General features: G+C 37.3%; 1 protein-coding gene across 5 annotated transcripts in view; it reads right to left on the reverse strand.

Annotated features, from left to right (window-relative positions):
- Positions 1-14429, reverse strand: part of BABAM2 (BRISC and BRCA1 A complex member 2) — a 180604-nt gene that overhangs the window by 125329 nt on the left and 40846 nt on the right. The gene's annotated exons all lie outside the window — the stretch shown is intronic.

A 14429-nucleotide genomic window follows, 5' to 3' on the forward strand; every position in this document is an offset into this window, starting at 1 on the left:
TGTGGCTTTTGGTCAGCTTTGAGTATAAGCAAATGTATATCACATACACATACGACAATAAACTAGCTGCAGCAGGATTTTAAATTACATGGATTGTACAGTTAATGTTAAGATCCTTAGAACTGGCAAAGATGTCTGCATTTTACAACTAAGTGAAGATAAGATATAGTAGCTTCAAATAAAATTACGTATCAGTATCTGAACTTGAAGTAGTTACAGATGGCATGGCTACTTTTGTCCTGGAAGTTGCAGACATTTCATAAACAAATTATATGCATCATTTCCATTCTTCGGCAAGGACAAAAAAACCCATTAGCCCTTTTTACCTCTTCTGTGGAAAAACTGCTTTGGTATGCAACATTTTCTACAATGAAAGGACAGAAAATATTTCTGTACTTTGAAGTAACTATGTTAAGACTGCCTTGCATTCAAACACAAAAAATTATGTTTCTTAACCTAGGTTAAATAAATGAATGAAACTGAAAAAAACCATGTCCCCTAAAATATACAACCTATTCATATTTTGTGTAACACCAAAACTAATAAATACAAGTGAACAGGTTGCACAGAGAGGTTGTCAAGTCTCCGTCCTTGGAGATACTCACAACCTGACTGGACAAGGTCCTGGACAGCCTGCTCTATCTGACCCTGCCCAGGCAGGGGGGCTGGACTAGATGATCTCTCAAGGCTCTTTCCAACCTTGGCTATTTTTTGTTTCTATGAAGAGGTTTACAAAAAACTTAAACTGAAACAGAGGATCTTATCAAGGTGAGACTCCATAGTTCTGACCTGAAAAGAAATTATTGAGTTGTGTACAAATTTTATCTTGTGATACTCTGGAAAGGCAGAGAGAAAGCTTAATCAGTTATTCACCAGGCACCATTCCTTCAGCTCTACAATGAAATCTACTTGTAGCCTAATCTCTATGTGGCTATTTCCATTAAAAAGGCTTATAATTTTTATTATTTCTTGATGACTGCAGTTCATGATATATCCCTTTGGAATGGTTTTATACAGACTTCAGCATATGTGTATAATGCCTTAATACTTCAAGCATTTCTCATTCCACAACTTTATATTTGTTGCCCTCTGAAGCCATATATATTAAGATGCTATCAAAATTAATTTCTCATTTTCAGCATCATCACTTAAAACATACAAGTCTAATTTGTCAGTGAAAGTGACATGAAATATGTATTGCTTCCTTGAAAAGCTTGCTTTTTTTGGAGGGGGAAAAAAATAATAATGTTTACTGAGGCAATTTTATCTCAAATCTTACCACATGTTGTTTTTCCTAAAGTCCCCAGTCCTGGAGAGGATCAATTTTAAGAGAATCTCAGCTACATTCTACCCATCCCCTCCACCCCTTCTCATTTAAGTTAATAGCTACCAGAGAGGCAAAGAAATCTGTGTATGCACTACCTACATACTATTAAAAAAAGAGACAAAAATAAAAGAAATATAATTTAGAAATAAAATCCTTTTTCTAATCTCATAAACATGGTTTATAGACTACTGTAATGACTTTCAGCAACATGATTCATGATTTTTGAATGACTATGGCTGGCAGTCCTGCATTAACTTTCTATGAATCACTCATTCCTGTGATTAGGATGAAAACCATACACTCCTGTCACACAAAAATGGTTGGGGGGAAACAGTTTGGGAAGGTGGTGCTAATTCTTCAGAAACACAGATGTTGCTCTTGCTTTAATAAAAAAAGAAAAACTTATAATCTTAGAGTGTGGATGGAGCACTTAAGGGAACACTTAACTCTAGCGTACACATTTGAAAAAGACCTTATGTTTACATAATTTACAGATTGACCCAAGAGTGACAGGCTCAGCTTAAGAAACACAACAGTACATTACTGCTGATCACAATTTGCTTTGTTTTACATGTATGAATGAACGGTTTAATGAACAGTTACACAATTACACTGTCCTCCTATTCTCCTGCTCACTATGATCCTGGTAGAAAGGGCTGCTCAGCACAGCTAAGATCCTTGAACCTTTGCCTTTAGAAGCTACCACAGTGTCAGAGACTTCACATTTGACTGTGGCTTGAAGTAAAAGTGCTCTGGGTTTTTTTTACTCCATGACAGTAAGAAGACCTATAAAATGGGAATATTATCATTGCCATATCTTAAAAGGTAAACTACATTCCGGAGTAATTGGTGAATGGGTGAGATACTAATGTGGTTCATATAAGTTCCTCAAATACATACCACAGAGTGCCTGAAAGCCTTGTTCTACCTTGTCTGCCACCTACAGCTGGTAAAAATTTATTCCCCACTTGAACCCATTTAAGCTTATCCAATTCTACAAAATATTAGAGAAAATTTGTCAGGTAGACAGCATCTTCTAGGAAACACATTTTGCATCATGCAGTCTGAAAACAGACTGTGTATAACCTAAAATTTCCTGTTCCCAAGCTGCTGCTCAAATAAAGTATTTCCAGAAAGCCAGAGGATGTAACATGCCAGTATGTATTGATATCAGCCAGACAAGTGGGAATAAACTTTCTTCCTAATAACATTGGTATAACACAATAGAAATGTTCTGTCAAAGGAAATGACCAACAATATTTTAACAACTGACCTAAATGCAACCGAACCTTTTGGTTTTTAAATAACATTACACTACAGAATAAAAAAAGAGCAAGAGGAAATCTATTGTCATTTGTCCAGCATGGAGCTAGAGTATTGCTCTCTTCAAAGAATTCAAGAACACTGCATCAAAACAGTGTTTATGCTGTATTGGCTTAAAGCTACAGGAATTAAAATGAACAATTTGACTATAGTATCCTTACTAAATACCTTTCATGCAGTAACTAAAAATTCAAACAAAGTATGAACTGATTATTAAAACAAATCACCTGCAGAAAAATTCAACTACTCACCCAGTACATACATCAATTACAACAGATTCTCACTGACGAAAGAGTAAACATACAATCGTTACACAAATTTTCTGTAACACAAGTCTTGATTTAAATAAACATTGATTTTTTAACTTTAGCATTATATTATTGTAGTGCTTGTTATTTGGCAAATGGCCATTACATTTCTAGTCATTTTGTTAACTTTGCAGAAGTGCTGTTCTTATCAGAAGATCTAAATTTATAAATTTTAACACAAACACTTCCGAATACAATGACATATTACTGTATGAAATTTCTTTTTACATAACTTTGTGTTGCTTATTTGCCCTAAGCACTAGATTCATTTATCTGAAAATACTTTTAAACCATTTTATTGTGATCCAATTTCAACAGTATATCAAAATACATACTACATTCTTCCCTCAGTTTCAAACGGTACCTTCTTTAATCTTCCCTCTATTTTTGAAATCAAGGACAAAGTAAGCAACTACCTGTGACATACATTATTGAAACCTAACTAAATCAGAATTTGATGTTTCTCAAGTTGATCCCTTGTAGAATGTCTTAATCACTACAATTTCAGCATTATAATGATTCTTCTGAGAACATTTTTCTTCTGAAGGATTTGTCACTTTAGTCAATGAGAGTAGTGTCCCTGCAACAGTAAATTGACTTCCTTCTTTAGAGATAAAGGATCTTATAAATAAAATTTTATTTAGCAATGCAGTATTGTATTCACTATTAGACTTTGGAAATTGTCTTAACCACAAAATCTTAAACTAAAGGCTTTGGAGTGAAAAGAAGGAGTAGTAGCCTGTGCACTTCATTTTCTGATTGTTTGCCTGAAGGCTATATTCCAACCCTAGCCGATATGGCTTTTTAAGAAAGAGTATTTTAAAAAATTTAAAACATTAGAACAGAGGGAGCTTCCAGTGTTTCTGTATTCCATGGCTCCAAGTCTTGCCACAAATCTCAGATCTTGCATAAAAATTATGCTCTGAATGCAACTTCAAAATTATGAGTTTTAGTTGTTACTGCTTCAGAAAAAAACTGGAAATATGAATACACACATAATCTCATTTTCTACAGCCAGACTGTTGAAGCCTGGCAGGTACGAAAAACCCAATTAAAGAAATAACCAGCAAATATGTATACAGCAAAAGACTTAGTTTTCTGTGGCTTATATCAAAATCTCCTTCTGCTCTGTTCACTACAACCTTCAATTTTGCCCCGACAAAATTTATACATTCACAAAATTTTACCAAAATACCATGTATGCTGAAAAGAGTTTTTATCTGAAATTGCTATAAAATTGCAATTTAAAATAATTTTTTATATATATAAAAAATTAGCACACTCACTGGGGTACTGACAGACTAAGTTACATATTTCACTCAATAAATCTTTTCTAATTTGAAATGAGATTTCTGCAGACTTTCCAGAGAGTTAACCAAATTTTACAGAACAATCACTAATGCATTTAAAATAAAAAAAATCCAGACTTGGATCCAATTCCTTGTCTTGTTTGCCAATAGATATCTTTAAGTGAACTCTGCAGTGCAAACTCTCTAAATTACTCAAAAGTTAGCCAGCTAGACTGAAAGTGGCCCACTGTACAATATACAAGTATAAATAAACTCAAACTGCACATCTGCAACTAGTTCTGCATTCATGCTCATCTCGTACGAAGGCTTACATGTACATCTCAGATTGGTTACAACCATTTTTAATGTTATCATTTTTTCAGCATATCATGGAAGAACCTACCTGTAATTTCTGAGCACATGGAGGCTCAATTAAACAATTCTCTTCTGTCTAGACACTGCTCACATGCCTCTCCAGAATCTCCACTAAAATTAGGAGTAACTCCACACTTCAGATCTTAATTTCAACATTTTAATTGGCTTTGCCATACCGCAAGTTGTGTAACTTTAATTTTCTAAAAAGGTAAATTGTTACTTCATCTTAAGGATTTTATTTTAGTAGCAGGTTTAGTAATATCAGAAGATGACTACATGTTTTCTTGTGGACACAAAAGCCTGGTAATGTCATCTGTGATGACTGGCTAGTCCCCATTTTTCCAATTAGGGAAAGAATTCAAAATGGTCTACAGGAAAAGTAATGGAACGAGAACTCCCGTATAATAAAGACCAGACTCCAGAAGCATCCTTGTCCACACAGTTGTAGCTACTGTCATACAGAAGATGGCCAATAACTACCCATCAGTGAGTAAGCAATTCAACGTAAGGAAGTTGAATATTCTTTTGTGGCAGAAGCTTCCCTGGCAATTGCTAACTTTTTTCATTATTGGTCTAAGTTTCAGGAAAAGGTCTTTGAGAAAATGGTTATCTAGACAGAGTAATTAAGCAATAGCATGAACATCCACTAACTTTTCCCTCCACCTTATGCTGTGTGGCAATATAAATAGAAAAATAATATTCAGTTACTATACAGAGACTAGGAGACCACAGGTATCCATTAAACTATGCGTACATTGGAGAAATCCAAAGTGATTCAGGAGATCTGTTCTGAAGATCTGCCAGAGATTAATTTAAACAAGCTCACTGAAAAGCATAACTTTCACTAAGAAGTATAACCCCACAGATTTTGGTCGGGTGCAAAGTCAATCTTTGAATTCCCTGGCTCTTGATCCTATCTCCTGACAGGAGTTGGCTGCATAGTAAATGAGCATTATGATAGGGAAAGGTTTTTGGACCATCAAACATGACCAAAGTGTTGAGAAAATGAATTCACTTAAAGTGTGTATAAAGAGGCAGAGAAAAGATATTATAAGGCCACCCACAGAGTGCAATTTAAGCCATTTCAACAGTAACTCATTTAAATGAATAGCAATGACACCAACTGGATTTCAAAAAGAGACAAAGAAAATTTGCAAGCACAGTATCAGTTTTAATGAAATCTTCTTAGAGGTGAGGCAAGTGAAAAACCCCCACAAAGTAACTTCTCAGCCCTACTAGCAAAGACATGCAGAATTTAGCTTTCCGAAGTAGCCATACTATTCAACTGCTGGCAAAGAAACCACATGTAAATTTTGTTCTGGAACATTCTGTGCTTTGCAGTCTTTCCTTTATCCTTCCAAAAAGCTAATTAAAAAAAAAAACAAACCAAACCCAAACCTATGCAAACTACTCAGTGTCCATGATTACCTTTTCTCCCTTTTTCTAGAACACAATGCACCTCGTGTTCCATAAGTAGCTAATTCATAGCCTCCTTCACAGGTTACTGCTTATTTCATAACTCCAGGCAATGTCTGTAGCAAACTATAATTCTATGCTATCAGAAAAAAAATGCAATAACAATTTCTAATTGATCTGAAGTTGTTTTTCTTTGAAATGTGTTTAAATATCCAGGTTGCTAGAATATCTTCCAGGAATGTGATTTTAAAGAAGACAGATTGTAACTGTTTTTCCTGGCTATACTACAGGAAACAACAGCAAGATCTTATTTTAAGTTAGTGTACTTTTATATTTCTAAGCAAGAAATTAACTTTCCCGAGAAAATGTCAGTAAACAAAACCTCCCAAGCCCATAAGAGTGGTAATGCATTTCTATAGCATCTTTCATCCAGAATTATCATAAAGAATAATGCAAGTACAGATTTGCATTTTGTTTATATCTCTGCACACCACATGCACAAAACTTGCATCCTACAATGGCTTAAAATCAGTACCAATGTAAGTTTTTACCTGAAATGAGAAAGATCACACTGTGATATTAACATTTATGCTCCATATAAATACAGAGGAGATATGGGTCCAATGGTTACAGCATTTGCCTAGAAACTGGGATATCTGGTTTCAGTCCCTGCTTTGCTATAGTCTTCATGAGCCACCATAGGGAAGCTGCTCACAGGAAAAGGCACAGGATAATTATCTGCCATATGCTCACATCTTTCTATCAACAGATATTTTTCACAGTATTTGCAGGGCTGGAGTGTTATAACAACTTCAAAGGCTTCAGTTTCTTAGCAGCCAGCACTTAAACATCCTACAGGCTGCAGTTTCAAATCAATCACCATAAACCTACATGCCATCTACTTGTCATCTTATTTTCACAAGTTCTTCATATCCCTCTCCCCTAAAGCACCACTGGAACAACTTTCTGGAGTGATCTGCTTGAAATGATCATTTTTGGGCAAAAGCAAACATCAAAACTTAACATTTCATAAAAGCAGTTCAAGTCAGGATCAGGAGCCCTTTGTCATGGCAAATAAAACCAAAGAACTTAAAGACCTTACGTGCTCTACTAGCTGTTGTGTACAACAGATAAAAAAGGTTGCATAAAGCAAAGGTTGGGATAGTTGGTATTTATTTTATTTTTTATTTTTAGTGAGAGGCTGTGAAAACTGGATGCAGAAATTACAATAGCTTATAAATGCTTAGCTGAAATCTCAAATACCTGAAGGCCTTGAATTAGTGTGAAAATACAGAGCAGGAAAACAACATACTAAGAAATTAATTCTGCTTCCAGAAAAGCACCTTACATTTTGTATAAAATTATTTTCCCTCTTTTCTTCCACTGGCCACACAGTGCTGATTCTTGATTAACAATCCCATACCCAAGGTGACTCTAAAATAAACCCCAGCAAATCTGATATATGTAGAACACTCTTCTGCGTTCACATAGAATAAATGCACCACTGCCTCTCAAGTACCATTCCCCTGAAAATGGAGCAAACTCAACTTCCAAAGATTACTACACAAATTACCCCTATGCCCTGCTGTAGGAGCAGTTAAGGGATAGCTGATCTTTGTACTTTAAGGGTGCTCTGGAGAAGCAGAAACTGTGAAGCTGAGCCCAGAAGAGAATTTTTAAGTTGTGCACGCTTCCTGAAAAAGTCTGCCTGTTTCTCTGACAAAGCTCTCTTACAAAAGATAACCAGACCATTAAAAGCTACAACTGCCTACTATCAAAAGAGAGACAGTACAATACTATCTAAATTAATCTCCTAAAGACTTGGCATGCATAAATATTTCTTGTCCTACTTTACTAAGGGATCAGAGCAAGTTTTGGTTTGTTCCTTTTCAGACCTCCCACAACGCCTCTCAAAAAGCAGATGGTACCGTTACCTGCTTTGAGAAGGAATTTCTTAATTCCCTCAGCATGTACAAATCCTGCAATAGGGAATCCAGTGCACTAATTATTAGTTAATCCACATGAGTACACAGCACTTGTCCCCTTGGGAGTCTGTTACGAGAGGCATACATATTTAACTACACATGGCAAGTAAAAGGAAAAAAGCATGAAGACAAGATTAATTTCAACACAAGACATACGCACATGCACCTTTTGCCTAAAGAGTTACTCCGTATGCACTGATGGTAGTGTGAACAGGCCCCAGCTCCTCAGATCCTCAGTGGACCAGAGAACAGACCACTGTCTCAATGTCAACGCTTTACCTCAAGTGTCCCTTTCTAAATAGCAAGTCTTTCACTCTTAACAGTTCTTGGATTTTTTCCTTTCCTGTCAAAACAAGTAATTTTAGCTACAGCAAAAAGGCAGGAACTTCACAGCTGATGTTTTGGACATCATCCACTAACACCTCTTGAGCGTTTATTGCTGGGTGGCACATACAGAAAGAACTGTTTTCTTCTAACCATTTCTTTCTCTCCTCAAATCCCATAAATTAAAATCAATATTTCACATGGTAGATCTCACTGGCCAAGCAGTATTTCCATTTTTATTTTCACATTTGTACTACAAGAGAGTTTAAAAGGCCTTGAAAACACAGTCCCTAAAGAAAACATTTACGAAATACTATTGTGTAAATCATAAGACAATGGAAATGAAAAGTTATTTCTCTACTGTACCAAACAAATTAATGCAAATCAGTTATCTCTCCTCAAAAAAGCATTATAAGAACAGACCACTCATTTGGTTCCTTTATGGAAGTAAAAACTGCATCTCCATGCACACAGGTATATGGCAAAATTCACCTGATACTGTACGAACACCAATACTGCAAATAGAAGACACAAGAAGTTGACTAAATTTGAACTATATTTCTGTAGTTATCTTTAAAATAAGAGCAGATACGCCTGAGGATCTGAGATGGAAGACAGCAAGGAAACGCAGACATAGAAGCATGTCAAGAATGAGTAAAACAAAGATAGGTTTTGAAACAAATACAGGCAGAAACTTAGACCAGTAAAAAGAAAAGAAAATATAGCTTGCACCCTCATCCATTTGGGGAAATGAATAGATCTTCTGAAAATTACCCTGAGCGCAAAGACATTTCTTTGCCCCAACAATATCTTGTGAAGGAAAGAACCTGCAGGGTCCCAAAGTTAAACTGAACCCATTGGAGAAAAGTACAATTATAAAATATAACAGAATTCAAAGTCCAGAATTTAATCAAACATGAAACTGCATTTTCAGACAGAATGATTATTTCTAACTGACCTTCTGTAATCAGTTAATTTAAAAGTCTGTTCTGCTTGCATATTCATAAGCAATGACCAACTTTCTCTACAGAAAAATGAATTACCATGGCTCAACAACTTGAATTCAATGGGCATACCACACTGAATTTAAATGGATTCTCAATTCAGGAAGACTGTGCTAGATTGTATCTTTTCTCTTAAAAAAACCCAAACAAACAAACCCCAAAAAACAACCAACCCCACCACCACCACCAACCAAAAACCAAAACCTTGTAAATTTGTTTCTAGAAAGCTAACAAGCTGTTGCCTTCAAGCCAAGCCACTTCTTACTGTTCTAGAGCTCTTGTGAGGAAGGAGTGTATTGTGCCAGTACCATTATGCATCAGGGCCAGAACCCTTTAATTTTCTGCCAGTTTCTCTAATAATAGGATTTTTCCGAATTTTAATAAAACGTTGCTCAAGTAAGGTATGATTATATTTTAATTAACTGAAGCAAAAAACAGTCATAACTACACTCTCAGTTTGCTGGTTCATATTAAAGAATTATCAATATCAACATTATTATTGCACTCCCAGACTTCCTAAGAAAAGACATTCTGCTTTCATATGTCCAATGTGGGATATCCAACTTTGTATTTTTGGTTTAAACTAATGACGATGTGAAAAGTCAGTGAGATGCTGGAATTCATTATACCACCCTTACCACTAGCAAGGTCTTTGTTTTGTGCAAAGCAAGTATATTACATATACATGTCAATACATGAACACATTTAGGCATTAATGTCCGGTAACTGGCTATCTCAAGTTATGCCGCAGCACGTATTTTCCCTCCAATACAACATCATCCACCTGAGAAGTCTTTTGTTTGCTCAATCCTGTTGCTTCCTCAGGCAACCATTAGTGATAACAGAGAAAGTTGTGCTTCTTAGAGGAAAAACTGATGCCTATGTCGCATCCCAAAGTTGGAGCGACTCAGGTTCGTGGATTTCCTTTGTCAGAATTAAGGTGAAACAAGACCAGGGGAGTTCAAACAACAATCAACATTTATTCAACCTAGCTAACTTTGTCCAAGTACACAGGAACTTATTAATATGAACCTTGCAACATGTCATTAAGCCACTGTTTGAGAAAAGGAGGGAAGTATAGAAAAATGAAATGCAAAAAGGAACATGAAACTGTGTCAGAAGGAGAGCCCTCCCTTTGAGTCAGAGGTTCAGAGCAGACCTCCTTGCTTTGGGGGGAGGGGGAAGGGGGAGGGGGAAGGGGGCGCGAAAGAGAGGGGGCGCGAAAGAGAGAAGGGTTTCACCAGTCCTGGGTCCAGCATTGGTCCAGACAGCGTAGAGACCCAGTTCCGGAGGGCGTGCACTGAGGACTTGTTCTCTCTTCTTTTATAGTGTGTTAGTTGATGATCTCAACATGCGCAGTTCCCACACCTGGGGTTCACTGGAATCAGTCAGTGAGCTTTGGGCGGGGGTTCATTGTGGAGTTGCCTCTCTTTTCCTGCTGGCATGATCGCTTAAGATAGAAGCACAGTCCCAGCTTCCGTGGGGCCTTCTTCCTCCAGGAAGGCATAAATTGTGTTCCTTTTCCTGGTCACTTAAGATAACGAATTGGGGCTTTGGAGAAGTGTGTTCCCACCCTCTGTGGGGCCCTCTCCTCTGGCCACATTGTCCTGTTCACAAAACTCCAGCATTTTTACAGAGGCCGTTTTCTCCAGCAAAGTTCTTTAGCAGATGCTTGAGACATTGAATTTGTCAGACTGTCACAGCCTATCAAATATACCAGGAAGAGACAGTGAAGGGGACTAGGGCATTCCTAGATCAACCTGACTGGCCACAAAAAAGCACTGGTGACAGAGAGAGGCATTCACAGTGTTAATAGCAGTGTAATATACTGAGAAAATCTGACCAAGTTCCATGGTTTCCTTCAAGCGCTTTCTAAAACTATCCTTCTCACAAAGACTAGAAATCCGTTTAAGAGTTTCTACAGAAAAGGAATAACAGTAGTACACCTGATCATAGAGGGGATAGCACTATATGCATACGTCTTTCAAACAGGTAGTGGAAGAGTTGCCAAGTACAGCTCCTTAAATGAGAAGTGGTGAAAAGTCTCTGAAAGTAGTCAAAGTATCTGAAAACTAATAGAAAAGACAAGGCAAAGAAGCACCTTTTGTTTTGTCTTCATGTACTGCAAGATGCCCTTGTGAAAATAACCAGCAACATGAACAATTGATGTTGGGAGGGAGCAAGTCACTGACCCAACAGAGTCATTGCCTACAAGAATAACTGCAGATTCAGTGACTCCAACTACCCCTTAAAGAATATTCAGAGGCCTGCCCTCCTCTCACCACCCTCTGCCCCCAGTTTATTATCTAACATAGCCACACAGTTCACAACTTAGATTTTTCCCTTGTTCATGCTGACTTATCCTTAAGGCAAGACATATTAGTACAGGGTACTAGTATAAACTGACTGTATATCTGATGGGATATTCTCATGGCCTAGAGAGTAAGTGGACTGGAGGACCATCAGATGTTGAAATGGGCTTCCAAAGGAAATCTTGAAACATTTGGGGTAAGTGCCATAATGAGACCAATTGCCTGGCACTATTAAAGTTAAGGAGTTTGCACAAAAACTCAGGCAAACATCCTGGAGAACTGGAAGGAACACCAGAAGATGGAAATAGAGCGTATCTAACTGGACCAGTAAATTAAATAAAGCACAAAATTAAATAAAGGGGCTTAAGAAACAAAACAACTAGGTTTGAAATGCATTCAGATTTCAGTCATGCAAGGGTCCTTTGCTGAACAGCATTTAAAAAAAAAAGTATATTGGCAAAGCTACCTAACAGAGCTTTGACTATACATAGAGTGTAGGTTTAGGCACAGCCTAAGTTTTGGGTTGTGTACCGGCTTACTGACAGCCCGCGCACCTATTTCTCACACCCAGGATTGGATGCAAGCTTGTCCTACCTCTAGCCTTTCCAATCTCCAGGGACTGCAGGGTCAGAGAAGAGAGAGGCTGCAAAGCTGAGCACACAATCCCTCCTGCCATGCAAGAACTCTGGTAATTAAGAGATGATTTTGCTAGTGCTCATACTGCAGTTCTCAGCTAAGACTAATACCTAGCTATGTAAGTGTTCCTTCTCCACTTACCAGAACTTTAGGATACGTTACTCAAATTTACAGTAGAGGCGCAAAAGAAAGAATACTGATTCAGACATGCAGTTTGGCTCTAGTAGAGAGACAGCAGTCTTTCTCAAGCCCAGTAGCAACTGTTGCCTACCTAAGAAATGAGTGAATTCCTTGAGAAATCAAGATTAATTCAACATGAATTCAAGAGAAGATCCAGAAATTCAGGAGGCCAGTGCTCTGGGCTCAGGTATAAGCTAAACAGACATAGCTTGAAGGAAACATAAGCCTAAACATCTTTTTCAGCCTTTACACTAAGATTTAAGCACCCTGTTATTCTGGTCCAACCCGCTGGCCCATCTCACTGTATGACCATGAAAAAGATGGTCAAACTCATGTGACAAATGAAAATTATCTTTTCTTTTTTTTTTTTCCCCCCTAATACAACACTATGAATGGAAAGCCATTAAATGTTTTTCCCTCTATTTTGCTAATGCACAATGATTAAGTTTCTCATCACATGCACATCAGTTAGTATGGCAGAAAAACATTTTCTCCCACTTTGCCATCCTTCAGTCAAACAATCCATGCACATTCCTAATGTTCTCCTAAAACCAGTATTTCCTGGAATGAAGTACTATATTTTAAGAGCTAATATTCTGGATTTTTCATATTCTAGGGAGAAACTGCATTATCAGAGACTCTTGTGCCAAAAAATGAAAGGAAATGTTTCCCCACCGAGCCTTTCAGAGAACTAATGGAATTAATTTTGCATTCCACACTAGGAAGATTGAAGCAAGAAAGGCAAAACCTCCTGGCTTATCAGATATTTTCTCCCTTTAAAATTAAATAAATAGTATTAAACTGTAGAAATTTTTTCACTTTATGGATTCGCTAGGCAGAAGGTCCAGCCAGAATGCTGTGATTAACTAAAGCAGAACTTCTGACCTCAGCATATTCTCTTGTGCTTACACTTTAAGATAGAAAGCCAAGTGTTGTAAACTGTGCTAGGAAATGCTGAAATTTGAAAAGAGAAAGCGAGGTGAATATATACAATGATTTTACATGAATACAAAATGACAGCATAATACAAGGTAGATAACTCCCTCTCAGCTCTATAAATATTAACAATTCTGGACAAAGAGGAGAAATAAAAGGGAAAGGCTAGAAGAGAAAGTCAGAAGACTAAAAGAAGGAGAAAAAGAAGTAATTTCCCAATGTAGAAAGGCCTTGAAGGAAGAAGAGATGGAAAGATGATAGGAAAAACTTGTTTTCTGTCATCTCTCTTGAATTTTTTCTGCTGAACTGTTTGTATATCCTCCATCTTTACCACACAGCTACACAGACAATCCTAACACTTGCTCCTGGCACCATATGACTTCTCAGAAGGACCTCATGAATGCTGGCCTCACAAGGGCTGTAGCCAAGCTGGCCAGGCTACCCCAGGAGAGAATTCCCAGCCAGAATCCTATTTCTGGGATTTCTCATTTTAAGCCCAGTACAAGCACAGCAAAAATAAAAGGCAGAAAACCTGTGCCCAGTTTATGACAACCCTTACTAGCTAGGTCAAAGAAACAAGTGAGGATTCCCTGGGGGAACTGTGTGGAGCTCAGACACCAAAACCAGACAAAAAAACACATTCAAAATTAGATTCTTTCAGGTCTGGCCTAACGAGGAATGTTCTACTGGCATAGCTCTACCGTTTGAAAACATGGACAAAAACGTATACCATAAATGCCAACAATACCAGCCAAAAGGTCCTTCTGCTGGGGAAGTTCCTGAATGAAATTACTCTTCTGATGGTATAAAATGTGACTTTGTCACCACTGCCTATCCATACCAGACTAACCTCAGCAAGGCCTCAGTGACCATATGCATATAAAGAACCTAACCTTATACATAGGTTATCACATATATGTGCACACATACATACATCCCCCATATATACAAATGTGTAGGATCAATATAGAAGGACAGGAATAAATGGTTTTCAGAATTCACATTTGTTTTGGA

Source organism: Buteo buteo, chromosome 12 (genome assembly GCF_964188355.1).
Source record: "Buteo buteo chromosome 12, bButBut1.hap1.1, whole genome shotgun sequence".
NCBI lineage: Eukaryota > Metazoa > Chordata > Aves > Accipitriformes > Accipitridae > Buteo > Buteo buteo.